Raw genomic sequence first — 23,977 nt, 5'->3', positions numbered from 1 at the left:
TTAACATAAAACTGGATGTTGTGCTTTACAAATAGGCCCCAATGAAAGCATCCATACAGGGTGAGACTGTTGCGAGTCTACAGTGTTAGGATGGGGATAATTGAGATCTAACCAGTAATATTTGCAAATATACCAAGAGATAGATGAGATGGAGAAGGGGGTGACATGACATAAATGAAATGATGCTTGTCTTTATCCTAAATCATAGAAAAGCTTTACCTCAAAATTTTTATTTTTCTACAGTTTGTAATCATGTGATTAAATAGGGCATTACTTTTCCTATTGAATAAAGCAGACGCCCATGGCTTTTACATAGCAGATGTTGGTTTCAATATGTTAACCAGCTTGATATCACTGGTGTGAGAGGCAAATGACTGATTCATACTAATTCATAGGTTTTATCAAACTATTGGAGCCCTGGTGGTGTAGTAGTTAAGAGCCTGGCTGCTAACTAAAAGGTCAGCAGTTTGAATCCACCAGCTGCTGATTGGAAACTCTATGGGTCAGTTCTACTTTGCTCTATAGAGTCGCTATGAGTCAGAATCAACTCGAGGGCAAGGGGTTAATGGGATTGAAATATTGGTGATAGTGTTATACAGCTAAGTTACACAGCTAAGACTTTTAAATGCTGTAGGAAACTACAAAGTTCAAGTTCTTTCTGAGTCATCTCCCTGGTTTTTTTGGTATTCCATAAGTCATGAAATCTAAAGAAAATAAGAGATTTAAAGCTAATAACTTGGCAAAGTATTATTTTCTGTCTTATTAAATTCTCATCAAATCCTATGCATGAAGACACACAAAGTTCTGCCAATGGCCTCTCCAGCTGAGCTACTTGGGAAGGTCAAAAACGTCTCTCAAAGAAAATAAAAAGAAAAAATAGATTCAAGAATCTGTCCTTATAAAATTCACAACTGTTTACATTCCTCTTGAAATGTAATTTCGTGCAAAAGTTAAATTTAAGTAATAATATCCAATGAGTTATTCTTTGTTTAAAAATGACCACAGCCAAGGAACACACTTTTTTTTTTTTTTTGAGGGGAGAAAAAAAGAATGATTTTTATATTGATTCACTTCAAAATAAGTTTTACTGGAATTATTCTGTGGAAAAAAGAACAGTGCTGAAGATGCTGAATACAATGTGACCTAATCAATCTTGCTGTTCTTGCCCTCAGCATTTGAATATCCAATGTGGCTATGGTGCTCAAATGTACATCAAATTTTTCCTTCTTACACTATGTCATTCTACTACTAGAAAACTGCCATGATAAGGAAGGAAGGGGAGGGAAGGAAGGAGAAAAGAGGAAGATAAACATTCTCTCGCTCCATTGCAAGGGGTGTTTTCTTTTTTTTTTTACAAAGGAAATCTTGCCAGAATTCTATATGTTTGTTCTTTGTGGAAAACAAATTATTTTTCTACTGCATTAGTTCTGAAAATAAACATGCAAAATTATATTTGTCATTTAAATGATCAAACAATATTTGAGGCTGTTACTTGTGAAGGGAGATTGATGTGCTTAGCAATTTTCCAGGTCTCTAGTTTATCTTTGCTCAAGCTAAAATAAAGACAAGCTTTCTGAACACTTTCAACAGAACCATTTAGTATCCACACTTTATTTTATAATAATTAGTATACCCCAAAACAAGAGTAGCACATAATCCTTAATCTTAGGGATTTATAATCAATCACTTAATTCCTTTAATGAGCAAATCCAAGGTCCTTTGGGCAAAATGTATGTTCCACTGTACCCATGCTCAGTAAATGGCAGCAGGATTTGCAAAGGGATAAACTACAGAGTGTTCTTTGCGATTTATTTTTTTCAGGTCCATTGAAAATAAACGAAAGGAAAAAGACTCAAATAATTATTATGGCCTAATATTAAGAATGCGAATTGGATTGAATATTGAAAGTGTTAGCCATAACACAATTACGAGCCCAAGAGACAGAAAGGGCCACATGAACCAGAGACTACATCATCCTGAGACCAGAAAAACTAGATGGTGCCCAGCTACAACTGATGACTGCCCTGACAGGGAACATAACAGAGAACCCCTGAGGGAGCAGGAGAGCAGTGGGATGCAGACTCCAAATTCTCATAAAAAGACCAGACTTAATGGTCTGACTGAGACTAGAAGGACACCAGTGGTCATAGCCCCCAGACCTTCTGTTGGCCCAGGACAGGAACCATTCCTGAAGCCAACTATTCAGACATGGATTGGACTGGACAATGGGTTGGAGAGGGATGCTGGTGAGGAGTGAGCATCTTGGATCAGGTGGACACTTGAGACTACATTGGCATCTCCTGCCTAGAGGGGAGATGAGAGGGTGGAGGGGGTTAGAAGCTGGTGAAATGGACATGAAAAGAGAGAGTGGGGAGAGAGAGCGGGCTGTCTCATTGGGGGAGAGTAATTGGGAGTATGTAGCAAGGTGTATATAAGTTTTTTGTGTGAGAGATTGACTTGATTTGTAAACTTTCACTTAAAGCACAATAAAAATTAAAAAGAAAAAAGTATTAGCCATAACAGTCCTGGTGCTATTAATTTCATAGCAATTATAAAGTAAGAGGATTCCTGGCCCAAACACAAAATTTACTACAAAATGTTAACAGGCTGTTGTTGCCTAAATTTTAGTTACTTTTATGTATATTAAGAGTATGGTTAACTGGGAGACCCAGAAAAGTTAATAGAGTTTGTGATTAAGTTTGTAGTGTAGCTTTTTTAGGCTATCATTTAACTAGCGTATAAAATAAACTGATTATTATAGGCATACAGATCTCTTAATATCTTCCATAAATTATAAAGGAAAAATACACAGACCTTAATAGAGGAAAGAAGAAAAAATTACTGAAAATCTTCATTTTTTTCATATCTATTGGGAACATTCAATCTTTTGTAAAATTCCTTTAAGCACTCATGAATTATGAGAGTTAAAAATTTGCGATTGTTAATACAGTTCACTGTATTTACTATACTAGCTAACTAATATCAGCAGAATACCAAAAAAGCAAACCTGTTGTTGTTGAGTTGATTCTGACTCATAGCAACCCTGTAGGACAGAATAGAACTGCCCCATAGGGTTTCGAAGGAGTGGCTGGTGGATTCGAATGGCCAGCCCTTTGGTTAGCAAGTAAACGCTTAACCAATGTGCAACCAGGGCTCCAATTAGCAGAATAAGTACCTTAAGACATAGTTTCAATTATGATTATTAAACGGCAATTTATTAAAGTGGTTTATTTATCCAACAAATTTGTTTATTGGACAAAATAAATTTTCCACCAGTGTTACAAGGGAAATATCTTGTCCCTACTTAATTCTAAAGTTCTCCTACAAATCCAGTTATGGTTGTTATCACACCCACTGCTCAGTTACAAAAACCAGGTCATTACGAATATCTGCGTTATATGAAATGGACGACGACCACACCAGATCACAAAAAGAAAGATGACTACGTCATTATACAATTGCCAAATTACATCATTACATAATGGCCAAGTTACATCATTACAAAACTGTCAAATTACATCATTACATAATTGAATCACAAACCACTGAGAATCATGGCCCAGCCAAGCTGACAGATAACCTTAACCATCACAGCCAGCTTTATTCTAACCTTGTATCTTGGCATTCGTTACTGCCAGACGTATGACATTGATGCTCAAAATAGATAGATTTTTTACAATTGTCATAAATGAGAAATGTCAGATAACAAGATAGTTGATAAGTGAGGAGTAGGTGTACTGTGCTACTTTTTTTAGTTAAAAAAATCAAAATCACAGTAAAAAAAATTCAGCTTTGAAAAATCTTTTAAATGCCATTTCTATGGTCAGCTTTGTTACCAGATATACTCTTTAAAACAACCTGAGAACATTTTTTAATTATATAATAATATATAATAATAGACCTTGGTTAATTTGGTTAATTTTTTTTTCCAAAAATTCTAGAGATGAGTTTATCATCATTCCTTTTTTTTTTTTTTTTTTTAAGTAGAATATCTTTAAATATCTCCCAGGTAAATAATCCTATAAACACTATTATAGTTACTCTTTTTTTTTTTTTTTAAACCATATTACACCACAACTCTTCTTTGTACTTAAAACCTCTAAATTTTTGGTAACTGACCAACAGATGAAAGTGATTTTGCCATCAAAAAGGTCCAAGTAGTTGAAGTGAGTTTTTTCCCCTTTAATGCTGAATCAGACATCGAATAAACTATCATGATTCAAATTGCACTTAATAATTTGGGTAAAATTTTAACTAGAGTACTTCATGTACCTCAATACAGTGTTTTCTAAAATTTTGACTGTGATGCATAGCAAGAAACATATCAAACAGCACGATCCAGTGATTCCAACAAAACAAGTTTCATGGAACAATAATTACCCTACTAAATTCAGTTCACTCTGATATTTTCTACTCCATTGCATTGTCTTCTGTTTAATCTATTTAAATGCTGGTTAAAACTCACTAAAGGAGCCCTGGTAGCTCAGTGGTTAAACACTTGGCTGCTAACTAAAAGGTCAGTAGTTCAAACCCATCAGCCACTTCGCAAGAGAAAGGTGTGGCAGTCTGCTTCTGCAAAGCCTTATAGCCTTGGGAATCCTATAGAGCAGTTCTACTCTGTCCTATGGGTTGCTATAAGTCAGAATCAACTCAATAACAACGTGTGAGTAAAACTCACGACATGAATTTCAGAGTCCATTAATTGATTGCAATCCACAACTTGAAAAACACTGCCCTAAAGAATGAACCCACAGCAATGACCAGTTTCCTCTTTTTGGGTGACTGTATTCAGTGGCTATTAACAAAGTGGAAAATCATCCTTAAAAGCAAGGACTCTGCAAAGATTTAACTAAATCAGTTAACCCAGGCAGAGAAAACAATGTTCAAAATACTGGTTATGTAATCGCATAGTTAATACTTAGGGTGCCCTTACAAATTAATATGTATCCCTATGTCTAAACTCTGAAAAACAATTTTACCTCTTCCTTTCAATTCCCTTCAATTTGTCTAGACACACAAATCATTTTGAAAAGGAAAACAACTGAATTGAAATTTGAGGTAACCCTTTATAAGCAACCAGTTATTTGACCAAATTTAAACTATTTCAAAATTACCAAGTTATTTGAAAAGTCAATCTTTTCCTCATCTCTCTTTTTACTGCCTTTATTTGGTTAGTGGGTATACAGAGCTGTTTGTTGGGTTTTCACAGGTATATTTATTTGTTTATTCAGGTATATTCTTTTGATTTTATGAAGACAGAGTGTTTTGTTTTTGTTTTTTTGGGATTTCAAACCCCTGGAAGATAGGAACTGCTTTTTGTTAATTCCAGCAGCTTCAGCAATCTAACAGTGTCTGGTATGTGATAAGTGCTCAATGTATACTTGAGGAAGAACAAAGGAAAGAGGGTCTATTGGCTAATCAGCCTTGCACTTACGGAAGAAAGGAGTACAGGAAAAAAAAAAAAAAAAACCTAGAGATAATTGAATCCATGGGCTGCAATGTTGATGCTCTTTGGGATCTTTTAATTCCCAGTGCTTGACCCATATAATATGAATCAAAAATTCTGAAGGTTGGAGCAAGATATTCGTATGTTTTTAAATTTTAGCCCCTAATATCAGTCTGATAGTCTTTTTATGATTAGGCAACTGAACTCAAGAGCAGGTCTTACATAAAGATAGGCAAAAGAAGTCAGGCAAAAGTTCAAGGCAGAGGTCTGGGGTGGAGATCTATGTGATGCCTAGTTTATGTGAAATTCAAGATGAGCAAAACTAAACCATAAAAACAGAAGTGAGAATAGTGGTGACATTTGGGGGCCACATCCTGGAGAGAGACACGAGGGAAACAGGCATGCTGAAAATGTTCTTTGTTTTGAGCTGAATGGTGATTAAACAAAGGTACACATAAATAAAAATCAGTCAGATGTATACTAAAGATTAGAGCACTTTATGTATATTCTTGAAGAACCAGAGCAGTGCAAACAGCATGGAGAGGAACTCAGAGGTTCCTCAGAAGAGAGGCCTGGAAATCCACTGAAAGAGGGAAATCTCAGTTTCGCTAGCGTTGAGTTTGTGTTTATGGGGATGGAAAATATGGCAATGAATGCTACTGATGGTTGTATAACATGATTGATGTAACTGATTTCACTGAATTGTATAAAACAAAAATGTTGAATTGATAAATGTGTTATCTATATATCTACAACAGTAAGGAAAAAAGCAAGCAAACAAACAAAAACCAATGAAGCACAATTGTACTCTGACCCAAATGGGGTTGCCATGATTTGGAATCAACTCGACAGCAACTGGTTTTTATACACATTCTTTGTATGCTTTGTATCAATTTCATTTAGAGTATTTTATATATTCTTCCATATATGTTTTACTTCAATTTAAAAAAAAAAGAATAAAATGATTGGTCTCTTGCTTTGTTGAAAATAGATTCTAGGCACACTAGGATAAAAATAAAAACAAACAAACCCGTTGCTGTTGAGTCAATTCCAACTCATAGCAACCCTATAGAACAGAGTAGAATTGCCCCAAACCTGTTGCCATTGAGTCAATTCCAACTCATAGCAACCCTGTAGGACAGAGTAGAACTGCCTCATAGAGTTTCCAAGGAGTGACTGGTGGATTTGAACTGCCAACCTTCTGGTTAGCAGCTGAATGCTTAACTACTGCACCACCAGGGCTCCGCATACTAGGGCAGAAGGATGGAAACCTGTTAGGTGACTGTTGCAAGTAATTGAAGTAAAAGTTGATGGTGTTTCAGTTAAGGGTAGTGGTAGTGAAGGTGACAAAAAGTGGTCAATTTCTGGATATATTTTCAATGAATCTCATGGGTTGCTATGGCATATGACAATGAGAGAGAAGTCAAGGATGACTCAAAGATTTTAGGCCTCAGCAACTAGAAGGATGAAGTCACCATCCACTGAGATGGAAAGGGCCATGGATGGAGACAAGAAGGTTATTTTTGGACATGCTGACCAGTCTTTTAGACATCCAATGGGAATTTTGAGTAGGCAGATGAACATACATATTTTGAGTTCAGTTCAGAGGTCCAGGGTAGAGCTCTAAATTTGAGGCCATCCTCCTACAGATGGTCTTTAAAGTCATGTGATTGTATTAAATCACCAAGGGAGTGTAGAGATAAAAGTGAAGAGGAAAAAACACTAAGCCCTAGCAGATTATCATAGATAAAATGAGGAGAATCCAACAGAGGAGACAGAGTGAAAGTAAAAAATGAAGTAGAAGGAAAATCGGGAGAGTACAGGATACTAGAAATCTCATGAAGAAAGTACATCAAAGCCAAGGGAGAGATCAGCTCTGTCAAATGCTGTTGGCAAGTCAAGAAACATGAGAATTGAGGCTTTACTACTACATTTAGAATTAAATGAATGAATTCATGAAAAACTCTCATGATAGCCTCAATCACATTGTAAATACTCATATATATATAATATATATTATTATGTTTCTTCATCTAGCAGAATGCAAACTCCTTCGTGGTTATTTTCTATATTGTCCATGGCTCCATCCTCAGTGTTTACAAAAGTGCCTTAGTCATATAATTGCTGAGGGAATGAAAGAACTATGGTGAAGTTAAGAATTTTTTCATGTTGGAGGCATTCAATTTTTTTAACAAAAATAAACCATCAGGCCATAATTAAAAACACTATTAAAAATTGAATTCAGTGTAGCTACAACAATGGACTCAAACATACCAATGATCATGAAGATGACACAGAACTGGGCAATGTTCTGTTCTGTTATACATAAGGTCACCATGAATTGGAGCTGACTTGACAGAAACTAACAACAACAACAAATGAGTGTTGACACTGTCCACATGATTTAAATTCCTATGGCATCTTACCCTTCTCCTCAATAATGCTCCTTACTCTCATCTCTACTGGTGAGAGCAGGAATCTTGCCTCTCATGTTTACCCTCCTTCTTCCAGCACCTCATACCATGTCTGGCATAAAGTAGACTGTCTTAGGTTGGGTTGTCTAGAGAAGCAAAACTAGTAAAGTTTATAAATATACATAGAGAGAGATTTATATCAAAGGAACAGCTCACACAATTGTAGAGATTGGAATGTCCCAAGTCCGTGGATCACAACAGAGGCCTCTCTCAATTCATGGAGCTGAAGAAGCTAGTGAACCCAAGATAGGCAGGTCAGAGCGCAGGACTCCCACTCACAGGCTGTGAAGGTTGAGGAATCCCAAGGTTGGCAGGCAAGACCACAAAGTTTCTCCTGATTCTGGTAGCTGCAGGGGCTGGTGAACCCAAGATTGGCAGGTTGGGGAGCAGGATTCTTTCACAAAGGCTGTGAAGATCTACGAATCCCAAGATCTACAGGTAAGATGCTAACTCCAGTCCCAAGAACTGGAGGTCAGATGAGGGGCAGCTGCTGGATCCAGAACAAGCCAAAAACCTTGGCAAGGCAAGCAGGAAGGAAGTAGGCAGCAGAGGATGGAGAGATGAAGGCTGAGGGGGTGGTGAGCCTCCACAGGTCCCACCCCTGCTCGTATCCCTCAGCAGATTCCATCATGGGGGTGATCACATAGCAAATTTCAACAGGGAAGTGATTACAACATTATACAACTGCCAAAACATTGAGAATCATGGCCCAGCCAAGTTGACACACAATCTTAACCACCACATAGATGCTTAATGCATTTTTGCTGACCAGATGAATGAATAAATAGAATACTACAGGGCATCAGGTATAAGGTCTAATACCACTTAGCCTTTGACACATCCTAAAACTCAGCTTCTGGGATTTTGCTTCTTTGAGATCAAGAAAGTAAATGGTTCAGAAAAAAACTGAAGACTGCAGGTAATAGGCAAACTAGTGAGAAATAGAAATGTCAAAATATTAGCCAAATTTTAACCTGTTAAGTATACATGTAGACTTATTCTAAAATTATGTGAGACGGAACATACTTATCAGTATATTTTAGGATTAAAGGAAATAAATAGTTCTGAAGAACTTCCGTGACTCTGGGTTCATAGAGATCATCTGATCTCACTCTCTCAATTTAAAAATGAGATGGCATCAAGAGAATGTATGTCATTACTTATGGGGTTTAGTGAAATTCCATGTGTACAGCACTTAGCACAATATACTATAAACAGTAAGAACTCAATACCAATAAACAGAGCCCTGTGGTGCAGGGGTTAAGTGCTTGGCTGCTAACAAAAGGTTGGCCATTTGAACTCACTAGCCACTCTGGAAAAAGACGAGGCAGTCTGCTTCTGTAAAAGATTACAGCCTTGGAAACCCTATGGGGCAGGTCTACTCTGTCTTATACGAGGACACTATGAGTCAGAATAGACTCGATGGCAAGGGGTTTGTTTTGGTATGATCATTATAATCGTCTTTAAAATTTACAGAAAGTAGCTAAGATGTAAAATCTACCACCTATCTGTCAGCTCATTGTACTGTGGTGGCATGCGTGTTGTTGTGATACTGGAAACTATGCCACCGGTACTTCAAATACCGACAGGGTCATCCATGGTGGAAAGGTTTCACTGGAGCTTCCAGACTAGGACAGACTAGCAAGAAAGGCCTAGTGATTTACTTCTGAAAATTAGACAATGAAAACCTTACAGAACACAACAGAATATTGCCTGATATAGTGCTAGAAGATGAGCCTTTTAGATTATAAGGCACTACACAGTAGCTGCAACAAGAGACTTAAACATGCCAACAACCATGGGGAAGGCACAGGGAGGGGCGCTGTTTCATTCTGTTATACATAAAGTCACCATGAGTTGGAGCCAACTTGATGGCAACTAACAATGAAAAGGTATAAAACGGTATCTGTCTTAGTCATCTAGTGTTGCTACAACAGAAATACTACAAGTGGATGGCTTTGACAAAGAGAAGGCTATTCTCTCACAGTCCAGTAGGCTAGAAGTCCAAGTACAAGGCGCCGGCTCCAGGGAAAGGTTTTCTTTCTGTTGGCTCTAGAGGAAGGTCCTTATCTTCAGTCTTCCCTTGGTCTGGGATCATCTCAGCACAGGATCCTCAGGTCCAAAGGACATGCTCTGCTTCCAGCACTGCTTTCTTGGTGGTATGAGGTCCCCATGTCTCTCTGTTTATTTCTCTCTTTTATATCTCAGAAGAGATTGGCTTAAGACACTACCTAATCTTGTAGACCTCATCAATATAATTGCCACTAATTCATCTTATTACATCATAGTAACAGGGTCTACAACATAAAGGAAAATTACATAAAATGGTGGACAATCACACAATACTGAGAATCATGGCCCAGCTAAGTTGACAGATATTTTTGGGGGACACAATCCAATCCATGAGAGCATCTTATCCTCTTTTCCTTAATACAATATAGGAACTTTGTGAGAGCCATCTCTATTGCATTAAATCTGCTTCTCAATTTTTTAATCCATTTGTTCCTAAATTCTCCTACATGTTAGAATCATCTGAACTTTTTAAAAATATAGTGCCCAGTTCGCACCCCTATCAATTAAATCAGAATGTTTGTAGATAGAAGCCAAATAGCAGGTCTTAAAAAAAAAAAAAAAACAGGTGATTCTAAAGTCTGGAAACCAATGCTTTAATCTATGCTCTTCAAAGGAAGTCATTACATGTCATTTCAATTTTCCCTGCGTGGTTACAGGGAGTTTACTAACCAGATTATAGCAATACATTGTCTTCCACTTATTTAGACAATGATTCTACAAAATTCATGAATTTTACACTTTACTCCTGTGATCTTAAAAATATAACAGTATTATGAATTCATTCCGAGTTCTGTGGGCAACACATTTCTTACTTTAGCGCAGGTAACATTCACACCTGAGGCTCATCAGCACTCACTCTCAGTACTTTTACTTGTCTACTATAATATTCTACACACTTTCTTTGGTCCTTCCTTGTATTCGTGGGCATGTGCGTTGCAATTAATTACTTTTGTGTGTAGCCTTTCTAGCCATGGTCTTATAACTCCCACCCCAGTGATTGTGTGATAGGGTAATTGTGACCTACCAAGGGGATTGGTCAGTTTTGCCTTAAAAGAGAGCCAGTTCCAGAGGAGAGGAGGAGCCTACCTCCACCACCAAGGAAGGAGAAACCAGCAGCAAAGACCCTGAAGCAGAGACCCGGCAGTAGGGGACAGCGTGGTGGACTTCCCAGGCCAAGGAGAGAGAAAGCTGAGTGCCTTTAGGCAGAGACTGAAGGCCAGGGAGAGGTGTGCCTGCAAGCACAGCTGGGGAGAGCCTATCCCAATGGAAGAACTGTATCCTGAGTGTTCTTGAGCCTGAATTGTAACTGTTAATTCCCTAATAAACCCCATAATTCTGAATACTGTCTGTGAGTTCTGGGTGGCCACTGCAATAAATTATTGAACCCAGTAGACAGTGCTATGAAAGGGACAGTTGGTGTCAGAATTAGTAAAGATGGCAGAGAGAGGAGGCTTGTCTGGTCTCCACCTCGTGGGAGTCAGCCTTGCGCTGTTGATCTTGGTTCTCTTTCTCCCTTGTGAAGTTAGAGAAGGGCAGACAGTGCACTCAAGCCACTTTTAGACCATGGAACATCTATTTTGCCTCTATGTTTCATGTTAAATTTACACGCTGGATAGCTATAAAAATATTGACTGCATAATGAAAACAAAATGAAAATATCCTCAGAAATTTCAAAACGTATAGGTGCCTTGAGGTTTTTGGATTCAGTCAAAATACTTAATGTTATCACAGTAGTCTAAATGAAAACTCAGTTTTATTAGTCTGAATAAATCTGAAAGAGGATTGCTGTGTATGTTTTCTCTATTGAAGAAACTAAAGAATTCAGTAGAAGTTGGATGATATATTTACACCTGAGTTCCTATTTGTATAATTAATATTACTACCTTGGAGCACTATCATTTAAAAGAATTTATTTCATGTTCTACAAAATAAAATCATTCATTTATTCATTCACTGAATATTTATTAAGCTTACTGTATGCCCGCAATTGTGTTACAGATATAAATGTCAAGATACAGTCACTGTCCTCAAATTTTCTAAAGAGCACTGATATATTTTGAATATTTTCTACTACTTCCATAAAAATTGGAAGCCCACTTTTCAAAACAGAAATGTCTTTGCTTGTCTAATTTCATAGTTGTACATTTTCCCTGACCCTTATGAACTTACTTAAGTATGAGCATGTCTAATTGCTAAATCACAAATTGGGTTTTAAATGAGGGAAGGAAAGGCTTTCATTATCTGTGTTTATGAAAAGAGAGTGATGAGTATGTTTGTGCCTTCAGATTTTTTTAAACCTTGGTCAATGTGTTTTCTCAATAAATCAAACTCCATTAGAGTAGGTTTTGGAAATACTGGTTTTTATTCACTTCGTGTTGAATTAACTAGTCCAAAAACAATGTAGTGCTTTTAATTAGCACAGTTTTTTGTCAAACTCATAAGCTTTAGGTTCCACAATGTAGTGTTTTTAATTAGCACAGTTATTTATCAAATTCACACACGTTAGGATGCATATTTTATGCCAGGCAACCTGTTAGCATTTTCACTACAACACTGGTAGAACTTGTTTGGGATATATAATTAAAGGCATCTATCACAAGACTAAAAAAAAAAAAAAATTTTTTTTTTTTTTATCACAACACTAACAAAGTTATGCCTTGTATATCCACAGGTTAGTTTCCATTTTATTTTTAGATAATAAATGGAAATTACATTTTAGGTACTAAATATCTGGATATGATTAATAACAGCTTCACAGTTTGTGAGTAAGTGTATGTCATGGTGTAAACACTTAACACTGAGTGATTCATTCAGCGACAACTGAATGATTGTTACGGGCACAGAACTCTGCTAGATGGTGAAGGAATATAAAAATAAATTATAAGGTCTTTGCCTTTGTGAGCTTGTAAAATAGCTGAGAAGACAGAAAAGATTCATAAGTCACCATAACACAAGGCATAATATGATAAATTCCAAAAGAGAATTATAAATAACGCTGTATGGCAGTGAAAAAAATAAAAAAAAAAAATTTATTAAGAAAATGGAATTATCCGTTTTTACTACAAGCCTGAGGAAAGCATCACACAAGTGTCATTTAGACTAGAAAGCTAAGTCAAACCTTGATAAGGCTAGACAAGCACGGGAAAGAGTAGTGGGGCACGTCAATCAGAGCAACCAGAAGGAAAATTCCTCAGAAGGATAGTTGAGGATAGATCATACTAGTGCTTATTTCTCTTGATTATGCTCACAGAGTGGACCGTCATTGACTGGGATTGAAAAGGCTCCTTGCCCCTGGAGGCTAAAACTGTTGTGATATAAAAAGTTAAGTGATTGTAAATCAAATGGCAGGCATAATACTTCAAAGACTGGTTTCTCTCTATAGCGGAAATGCTACCTGGTTAGGACATGTCTGAAGCACTAGATACTTTTGTTGTGAATCATACATAGACAATGTCTAGAAGAATATAAATCACTCTTAATTTTGTGCATATTATATAATAGAGTCTTCCTTTATGACTTGTGCTATTTTTGATTAACTGTACTTATTTTTTATGATAACCCTGTATTACTGGTGGCATTATATAAATTAAATAAGTAAAAAATAAATATTATTTTTAAAAAAGATTGCTCAGTTTGAGCAAACTCCCATCTTACCATAGAGCTGAAATTATTATATAGATTTTAACCAAAAAAATTTAACCAGAAATAAATTTGTCTGAAGAATTAAAGTAAAATGTAGTACATTTGCTTTGGTTGAAATCCTTAAGAGGTTTCTTTCATTCATTTACATTCAACAAATACTTGTTCATTCTGACATGTCCCATATCTTTAAAAGATACTTCTAAAGGACAGAGAATTCCAACGTAATGTGATCAGTGTTATAAATGGAGAAGCACAGACTTCTAGAGAAGTATGCAGAAGGATCTATTCCAGATCTAAGGCCTAGGGACTAAAAAAGGAGGAAGTTATTAGCAGCTAAGGTATATTTATTTAGCATAGGGATAAAGATATTTTTTTCTGAAATTGCCATTATTTTACCATTTTGCAATTAGAAAAATGTTACTCAGACAATTAAACTGATTTTATTCAATGTCATGGAAACCCTGGTGGCATAGTGGTGAAGAGCTACAGCTGCTGACCCAAATGTCGGCAGTTCAGATCCACCAGGTGCTTCTTGGAAACCTTATGGAGCAGTTCTACTGTCTCCTATAGGGTCACTATGAGTCAGAATTGACTTGACAGCAGAGGGTTTGGTTTTTTTTTGGTTATTCGATGTCATAGAGAGAGAAAATGTCAAAGTCAGATCCCATGTTCTTAACTCCCACACTTTGTTACTTAAAGGGAACCCTGAGCTGGTCCCTGAAAGCTTAGGATGGGTTACCCAAGTGAGGGATTTGGTGTGATGTGAACCCAAGGAAGGAGCACTTGTGAACTGGCCATGGTTGACATAACAGGTTATGGGACCTGCAATGCATTCAAATAACTGGGGAGGATGATTTAAGTTTTTCTCTATAACTGCCTTGTTTACTAATGAGAAAAACTAGGCACTCCAAAGGCTAGTAGCCTTCAAATCGGTTTGAAGAACCTTAACAGGAGGAAAGATCAGGTAGAGGGAGCTCCAGGAGCAAGAATGCTTAAGACTGGAGACAGTTGGTGGCAGGAAGCAAAGCTACAGAGATAAACAGGGGTTAGATGAGGAACACCCTCCATGTCACACTAAGAGTCCTCTGGGCCTGTTCTTAAAGCTCAGAGAACTAAAGGTGGGATTTAAGCAAAAGAAAGAAAGGGTTGGTGTGGCATTTTTATGTGACACATTTTATACGACCGCATAGTATGTAAATAGTATTGATAAACACTAAAAAGTTTCAGAAACCAATTTTACCCATACCATCTATAACGTACTCTAATTTTTAAACATTCTACTTTAATCTATTTTATAATAAGATGCCAGTTGTAGCCACTAACTTTATAACACACTAGGGGTACATGCTGCAATTTGAGAACTCTGTACTATGTCACGAATGTAAGCAGGAAAAATGGTTTAGAAACTCCTTCTCGAGTTTCTCCTCCATTAGCCAACAACCTACCATTGAAAAGGAGTTCATACAAAGTTTTAAACAATTACACTATTTACTCCAAATGAAAATCCTTTTTCATGTTCACCATAAACCCCAGTGAAGCTGGCATTATTTTTCCTATTCAATAGAATTTCAGAGAGATATCACACTTTTCACAAGTTTAGGAGAGGGACATCATGATTGGTAGAGGGTCAGCGAAGAAGAAGAAGGCCCTCAACGAGATGGATTTACACTGTGATTGCAACAATGGGCTGAAGTATAACAGCGACTCTGAGAACGGCACAGGACCAGGCAGTGTTTTGTTCTGTTGTACATAGGGTCGCTATGAGTCAGAACCGACTCGACAGCACCTAACAACAACAACAGGGAATTAATAAATAGCATAGCCAGAATTCAAACTCAATGCTGTCAGTCTCCCATGCACTTGATCTTTCTACCACACAACAATGCCTACCACTGTAACTTAGGCGTTCTGACTGAGTCATTTCTCCACTCTGCCTTGAGTTCTTTACATGATTGATAGGTAACTAGAATACAGTTCCTGACACAAAATAGGCTCTCAATAAGTATTAACTACTACAGTTCGAATCTGCCAGGCGCTCCTTGGGAAACTCTACGGGGCAGTTCTACTCTGTCCTATAGGGTCGCTATGCATTGGAATCAACTCGACAGCACTGGGTTTTTTGTTTTTTTTTTTCCAATAAATATTTGGTTGAATGATGGGAAAAAATTGTATAGTATAAAGATAAAGAAATAATAAGCAGACTCCATTTGTTCCATACATATTCTAAGCATGCAAAGTTCACTGTTGCTGTTTTTACAAAGTTTAAATGCTTCCAAACTACTTCCTAAATGTCCAGTGTACCTTTTAAATGTGGTAGATTAACATATAGAATGACTAATGCCACCACAAGCCAAAGAATGCAGGCAACTACCAGAGGCTGGAAAGGCAAGGAATGGATTCTCCCCTAGAGACTCTAGAGAGAGTGCAACCCTCTTGGTTTCAGCCCAGTGATACCAATTTCAGACTTTTGCTCTCCAGAACTTTGAGGGAATATATTCCTGTTGTATTAAGTCACCAAAAACCTGTGGTTATTTGTTACTGTAACAACATAAAACTAATACAGATTTTAATACCTAGAAATGGAGTGCTACTATAACAAAGGCCTAAAAATTTAGACAAGACATTGGAATCAGGAAAAGGGTCAAGGCTTGGAAGAATCTTGAGAAGCATGATAGAAAAAGCCTAGATTGCCTTCCAGAGGCTACTGGTAGAAATATGAACATTAAACATTTCCAAGCAAAACGGTGAAGACGTGGTCTATTTTCATCTTGATGCTTATAGTAAAATGCAAGAGGCAAGAGATAAACTGAGGGAAGAACTGTTAAGTGAAAAAGAATCAGTACTTGACGATTTGGGAAATAGTTCAACTAGATTGAAAAAAAAAAAAAAAAAAACACCTAAAATTAGGAGATTCACTGTTAGGAGAGCATGCCCTGGATAGAAAGTAAAGAAGTAGAAGATGTGATCATGGAGGCAGAGTTTCAGTGAGGCAGCACAAGCTGGAAGAGGCAAGGAATGAATTCTCCCTTAGAACTTTCAGATGGAGTGGGCCTCTGGATTTCAGCCGATGATACTCATTTTGGACTTCTGGATTCTAGAGCTGTGAGATAACACATTTCTCTGGTTGTAAGTTACCAAGTCTATAAAAATTTGTCACAGAAGCCACAGGAAACTAATATAATGATCTGGGCAGGAAGACAGTAGATATCAAAATTTTAGCATGCATAAGGGTGAACTGTTAGTCTTGAGAGCATACAGATTTCCTGTCCTTGACCTCTGGTGTTTTCATTTGTTAAGGGTCTTGGTTTTTATTTTTGCTTGGACAGAAGGGAGCCAAAAAGTGCACTGTATTAGGTTCCCCATGTCATTGTAATGCTAAGTTTTGCGTGTTGTCTTTCTCCATCTCTTAAGTTTGTTTCCATTGGAGGGCAAGAAGAGGGGTAGGGATTAATAATTTTGTTTTTTAATGTGTGTGTGTGTTTGGTTGTTTTTTTTGGTTCTATACAAAGGCTAAGCTTATTTATTAAGCACTTTATACTACAGCAATTTAAAAGTTCTGCAGTCAAATACAACTGGATTTGCATCCTAGGATTGCAATTTACACGTTTTAAAAACTTGAGAAAGTTTTTATTCTCCTAAAGTCTCAGCTTTTTCATCTGTAAAATGGGAATGAAAATGGTTCCTACATCAATATATCTGTGAAAATTACTAATGTTTACAAAGAGCTTAACTCCGTGCTTGGAACAAATAAGTACTCCAGTGCTAGAAATAACGATAACGATGATGACTGTTAGTAAAACAGAACTAGACAGATAGATAGATACAAATACAGAGATAGAGATGAACCCTGGTGGCACGGTGGTTGAGAGCTACGGCTGCTAACCAAAAGGTCAGCAGTTTGAATCCACCAGTCACTCCCTGGAAACCCTATGGGGGAGTTCTACTCTGTCCTATTGGGTCACTATGAGTTGTAATTGACTTGATGGCAAGGTTTTGTTTTGTTTTTTTTTAAATAGATATATTGACATGTCAACATATTGTCGTTGGTGTGTGCTGTTGAGTCAATTCCGACTCATAGTGGCCCTGTAGGACAGAGTAGTACTGCTCCATAGGGTTTCCTAGGCTGCAGTCTTTGAGGGAGCAAATCACCAGGTCTTTTCTCCCATGGAGCAGCTGGTGGATTTGAACCACCAATCCTTTGGTTAGCAGCTGAGTGCTTAACCATTGCACCATCAGGGCTCCTACATATACAACAGGATCATATGTATATGTGTGTATACATTTGTATAAATATATGTATTGATACAAATATGGAAAAATTTTTAAATTTAATCAGATAAAAACCCTTTTTTGTTCATAGTTTCACTATTACACTTTAACTGACTTGGTTGCTGAAGAATATTAAAAATTGTTTAATATTTGTTATCAATTTTAGATGAACATTAGATCTTCATTACAAACTATAATTGCCAATATTAAGTATTACAACTACAGAATTATAGAAAACTGTATCAGTATTAATTGACCTGAGGATATATTCTGTGGGCTTTTAAAAATTCCTGCTTTTCAGTTTATTCCAGAAAAAATAAACCCATGAGATCTTACTGTTTTATTATAAAGTCATAAACCTGCTCTAAACTTAAATAATATTCACTTGTCTAGAGAGAGCTCAAAAACCAAAAAAACCAAACCCGGTGCCGTCGAGTCGATTCCAACTCATAGAGACCCTAAAGCTCAAGTTACATACAATCTTTGCCAAATGTGTGATTTCCAACATAAACTCTATAATTATTTATCTCATATGCTCACCCCCTCCCAATCTCATCAGAATCTATAATCTTGCCATAGCTGGAAGAAGCAAGTACAGCATGAAAGAAGAACGCTTATTTATAGTGTTAGGGGGGTATAAGTACTAAAACATTTACTTAATCAAAGACCTGAACTCCAGTTCCTGTTATGTTAAACTTATTTATTACTAAGTTTAAGAGCAATATAACCTAGACACTGGGGGTCAAATAGACATGAATATACATCCTTATTATTCCATCTAATGGGGGAACAGCGGAGTTCCTAGATCATGCAAACAGTTAACAATGGAAAGTTTGGAGGTTCAAGTCTACCCAGAGGTGCCTTAGATGGAAGACCTGGTACTTTACTTCTGAAAAATGAGCCTATGGAGCACATGGGCTCCCCATCACTCAGAGGTGACGATATGGCAACTGTTTTTTTGTTTGTTTTTTCTTTTAATGGGGAAAAGCAACCAACCACAATGTTTCAGTTCCCTTGCAAGTTTGCTGAGATGACAAAATGGATAAAGCAAGTATAACATATAGCACAGCACTGTATATATTATTGCCATTTAATAAGTAACTGAAATCGTGAAGCACTGACAATAGTGCTGAGCTCTCAGATGCATCTCTAAAATTCTATATTTCTGTTTGATAGTTCTTATTTTTGAAGCACAGCTAACACAAAAAAAACCAGGTCGAAAATGTGATTTTTCAAATTTTCACTGGACATGGTCATTTTTTTTTTTTTTTTGTCTATGTCTACCCATATGAGTCAGTTTAACTGAATAGATCATTGAAATCATTTAAACATAAATCCATGAAGCAACTAACTTGGGCTCATCTACCAAATTTCAAACAATATACCTGATCAAAGAAAGTTAAACTTTCAGGTGACTGGATTGTGGCCAAGTGAACAGAGATTACCTCTAATTCATTTCCTTTTTGTTCTTTTACAGAGATAATTTTTTTTTATAGAATTATTTAACCATCACAGATGTTTTAAGCTAAGAGTCTGACAGCACATATTTAAAATGGCCTCATCTTTTTTTGTGTTTTGTTTTCCCAGCTACTGTTTTTTTAATTGTTCTATTATTGCATATTTTACCCTTGATTATTATAAGTCATGTTTTTCTATTAAATTTTAGTGTCTGAGGGATTTGGGAAATATGGGGCAATAAGTTCTCTAAAAACCTAGATTATTGAAGGTTAAAAACACTAAAATTGTGAAAGGATTACTAGAAAGATGTTTTTAATGCTAAGTATGATTTTATTTTATATTTCCTGGTACAATGGCTTATCAGTGGGAAATGACTGATAGCATTTTAAGTAAAAAGTATTAGAATAAAGAGTATACTAAATGTTTAAGAAAGTGGTCCATATTCAAACATATAGTAGAGATAGTAACTACATTTTCTAATGGTTACATGCACGTACACGAAACTTCCTAATTTCCCTTAGAAAATGCCTTATATCTTCTCTCAAAAAAGAATGCAAAAACGAACAAAAAATATATGTGGAATCTAGAATCCACACCAGAAAAGTTACTTTATTCCATTTTCTATGTGTCACACTAATAATACAAAACTAATGTAAATGTTGATAACAAACTTAAGAACAAAATTTAAAATATTTACTCTATAATGTAAAGTTGATGCAACTAAATATTCTTGCATTTTTAATACTTATTTAATTTCTTAAAGGCAGACTAGGGAATTTCCATAAAACAACTAGTTTCTAGTCTGTGGTTTTTCTTTGTAAATTAGATGTAATACATTTTAGGAAATATTTTACTTTATTAGGAAATAGTTTTTAAAATCTATGAAGATTGAAAACTGAAATATATTTCAAAGATAAAACGCTGAAGAGAAATCTTGGTCTTTGGTGTTTTGTTAAAAGAATCCAGTAAATCACAATTCCAATGGATTTTAGAGTTCATCATCTCAATTCCCTCATTACTGAAGTGAATAGAAGCTCTGAGTGTTTCAATAACATTTTTCTCCTTGAGTCACATAATCAGAATTAGAATTCCAGTAACCACTGTCCTTTGAACCTACCACACTTCCTCCCAATGCCTCTGTTATTTCAATTACTTAATTTGAACTTTACATTACTAGAATATAGAGTGCCTTCTGCAGACAAACTCAGTTTTAAAAATCATCAGGTTGTTATTCTAATGCCTTAAATAACAGATTCCTAATACTGGCAGCTTATGCTTATTCTTCCAAAGGTTGAGTTTATATGAAAATTATGAAATCATTAAAAAAAAAAAAAAACTACCAAGTTGAGGTTTCTGTTTAATATTTCTATAGCGATCAGACCTATATTTGTATTAAAGCAGTTGTCTTCATTAAGCTATCTTTTTCTAGCCATTCCAGAAGATAAGCAGTTTCAAAAATGGACTAACTTAGTTAGCAGTATTTCACTCCTCTGATTCACAGTGCTGGAATCCTGCAGGCTGCCATTTATAAGATTTTATTAAACCTTTAAGAGCATTCTAAAATTTAATCTCTTCTCTATTTGGTTAAGAGCCTTATCATCTCAACTTTCCTAAAAAAGTTCCTTTAAAAGAGCAACAATTACTAGCAGTGACCCAAAGAACTAAAATTTTAAAGGACAGCACACTGATAATACTTTCACAATTAAGAGTCATTTCAATTTCCAGATATCAATAAACTATATAAATGGAATTAAAAAAATGCCTGTAAAAATCCACAATGGTGATAGCCACAATTCCATGAGATATGGAACTAGATGGGCAAAGAAGACTGAAGCCTAATTTTTTTTTAAGAAAAAAAAGAATAAGAGGTACGACCATTCCAAAAATCCTCATGTGAGCAAATTTTAAACAACATCTATGATATGATAGAAAATAAGATTGAAGGTTGTGGCTGAAAAACAATCAAGCTTCTAGGGCGAGGTAAAGAGAAAGGACAAGCTGTGAACCACATTTGCCAGATACTTAGCTATTCCATATAATCTAATTCTTGGTTCGCAACTATTTCACATATCACATTCCTTAATCCCTAGAGGCGTCTGTGAAGGTCCTTAAATGTAATGGTCTATTTTAAAATTAAAAAAAAAAAGATGTGTTTTCAAAACAATTTCTCCTCTGCATGTCTTACATGTTTGTCTAAGAACCTTGCACTTGTGCCTCTGTATTTCAAATAAATGTTGGGCATTTTTTCTGCTATTTTTAATCTGCTGGGCATTCTGGACATTCCTGGTATTTATAATTTACTCCTTTATTTCCTCATGTAAGCTCAAGAAGGTTGTGGCATGCCGCATATATTCTGAATCCTGATACCACCCACCTAGGAATTACTCAACAGGTGCCATCCATATTAGTAACTTCATCTTCGGATAAAGTTAAATATAGTGTTTTATAAGCTCCGACAAACCAAGTTTTTCCTTTTTTTTCAGGATGAGTTGAGTGTCAAGCTCATTAATGAAACATAACCATGACTTTGACACTTAAATATGAATCAAAAGTTCTCAATAGTAGTGTTAATAAATTCTGTAAAGGATACATTCATAGTTTATTTCATTATGTGATCTTATTTATATAAATTAATATATTTATTCTTCACATATTATAAGGTAACAATTAGAGAGTCACATTAAATAGGACATTAGTATTACCTAAAATCTGAAGCTACCACATAGATTTTAATTCCTTCAATGTCTGTTTATTTCCACTTCTAAATATCTACATCTCCACTGATCGTATCACTTTATGACGTGACCCAAAGGAAAATGTATTCCCACTCGTTTCCAAGATTAAATCTTGCACATGGGCTTCAAATTTTCCTTTTCTCTCCCTTCATTCAGAACTTGGTATGATCATTTGTTTCCTCATTCCATTAGATCCTCCTTTCTCCCTCATCTTCCTCCTCTTTCTCCTCTTTGCAAAAACTCCTTTCAACCCTGCCTTCCTCCAAAATTGTATGTATTTTCTTCTTTTTTTTGGTATGTATTTCTTTTTTCTTTTGTATGTATTTTCTTTTTCTCTTCAACACCAAACTTTTAGGGATATCTTTCAAGACTCATTGGAGATCTCCACCTCTCAGTTACTCTTTATCATGATACTTTTCCATTGAAAATATTCACATAAATGTCACCAATGCCTGTCTAATTATCAGAACTACAACTTCCTCATTGCAGTACACCAACTTGTGTACAACTAACTATGTAGCATTTGACAGCATTTTCCATACTCTGGTCTTCTCACTTTGCCCTAACTCACTGGATTAGTTCAAGTGCCACAGCTTCAACTATCATATCTACTCTAAAGATAAACAAATCCACATCTGTGATTCATTCACTCTCTCAGTGTTGGTTTCATTCTCTCACCACTCTTTCCCTTTGTAGACTTCTACACCTCTGCCATTGCATAAATATTGATATCACCCACTGTCAGAACCTCAGGTTTTGTGCCCTCTGACTTTATATAGACCTCTGTGAGATTTCATCCTTTTCCATCATTTCAACTATTTCCTATACACTAGGCATATTCTAACCCACACCTTTCTTCTAACCTTCAAAAACACATGTCCAATTGCCTAAAGTCACATCCAGTTTGAAGCTCCAATGTTATCAGCTGCCTTCAAGTTGATTTTGACTCATGGCAACCACATGTGTGCAGAGTAGAGAAGCTCCATAGGGCTTTCAAGGCTATGATCTTTCAGAAGCAGATTGTCAGGCCTGTCCTTCCAGGTAGCTCTGGTTGGGTTTGAATCATTAACACTCTGGCTAGTAATAGAGAACTTAACTGTCTGCATCATGTTCTCATAGATACAACAAACTCTATATGTCAAAATATGATTTCTCATCTTTCCCCTTCTACCCTTTAATCTGTTTTCTCCCTTTATAATAACCATTTTAATAGTAACCACTTACTCATTCACATACAAAAATAGGACTATCTTATGGTCTCTATACTCCTCATCTTCCACACCCAACTGGAGACCAAAACTTACTATCTTATAATCCTCGGGAAGCATCTGGCATGATCTTTTTAATATGTATATCAAATCACGCCACTGTCCTGCTTTAAAAATCTTCCAGAGGCTCCTGGATCAACTTAGTGTAACACATAAATGCCTTACCTTGGCTCTATATGATCGGGCTTCTGTCTTCCCCTCCAAATGCCCCTCACTGTGATCCATCCACAGTGGTCTTCTATCTTACTTCTGGAACACAACTAAGCTCCCTCCCTTCTCAGTCCTTTCGTTCTTGCCTATCCAACACTCTTGCGTTATTTACTTGAATATGTATTTTCTTCTTTTTTTTTGTATGTATTTCTTTTGTATGTATACCTTACTGATCCTCAAATGTACTTCATTCAAGTTCTCTATGTCCAGAACCTTATGTACTCAGTAAATATTGGTTAAACATAAATTACCAGGCTCTTATGGGAATTCATTAATCTATTGTAGATTCAGGGAGCCCTGGTGGTACAGTAGTTAAGTGCTTGGCTGCTAACTGAAAGGTTGGTGGTTCGAGCCCACCAGCTGGTCCACAGTAGAAAGGTGTGGCAGTTTGCTCCGATAAAG

At 36.3% G+C, this 23,977-nt stretch overlaps 1 protein-coding gene across 12 annotated transcripts in view; it reads right to left on the bottom strand.

Annotated features, from left to right (window-relative positions):
* NAV3 (neuron navigator 3) overlaps window positions 1-23,977 on the bottom strand; it is a 937,562-nt gene that overhangs the window by 277,379 nt on the left and 636,206 nt on the right. The gene's annotated exons all lie outside the window — the stretch shown is intronic.

The sequence above is a fragment of the Elephas maximus genome, chromosome 4 (assembly GCF_024166365.1).
Source record: "Elephas maximus indicus isolate mEleMax1 chromosome 4, mEleMax1 primary haplotype, whole genome shotgun sequence".
Classification (NCBI taxonomy): domain Eukaryota; kingdom Metazoa; phylum Chordata; class Mammalia; order Proboscidea; family Elephantidae; genus Elephas; species Elephas maximus.
Note: the sequence above shows the minus strand (reverse complement) of the source record. Positions and strands in the feature narration are given on the sequence as shown.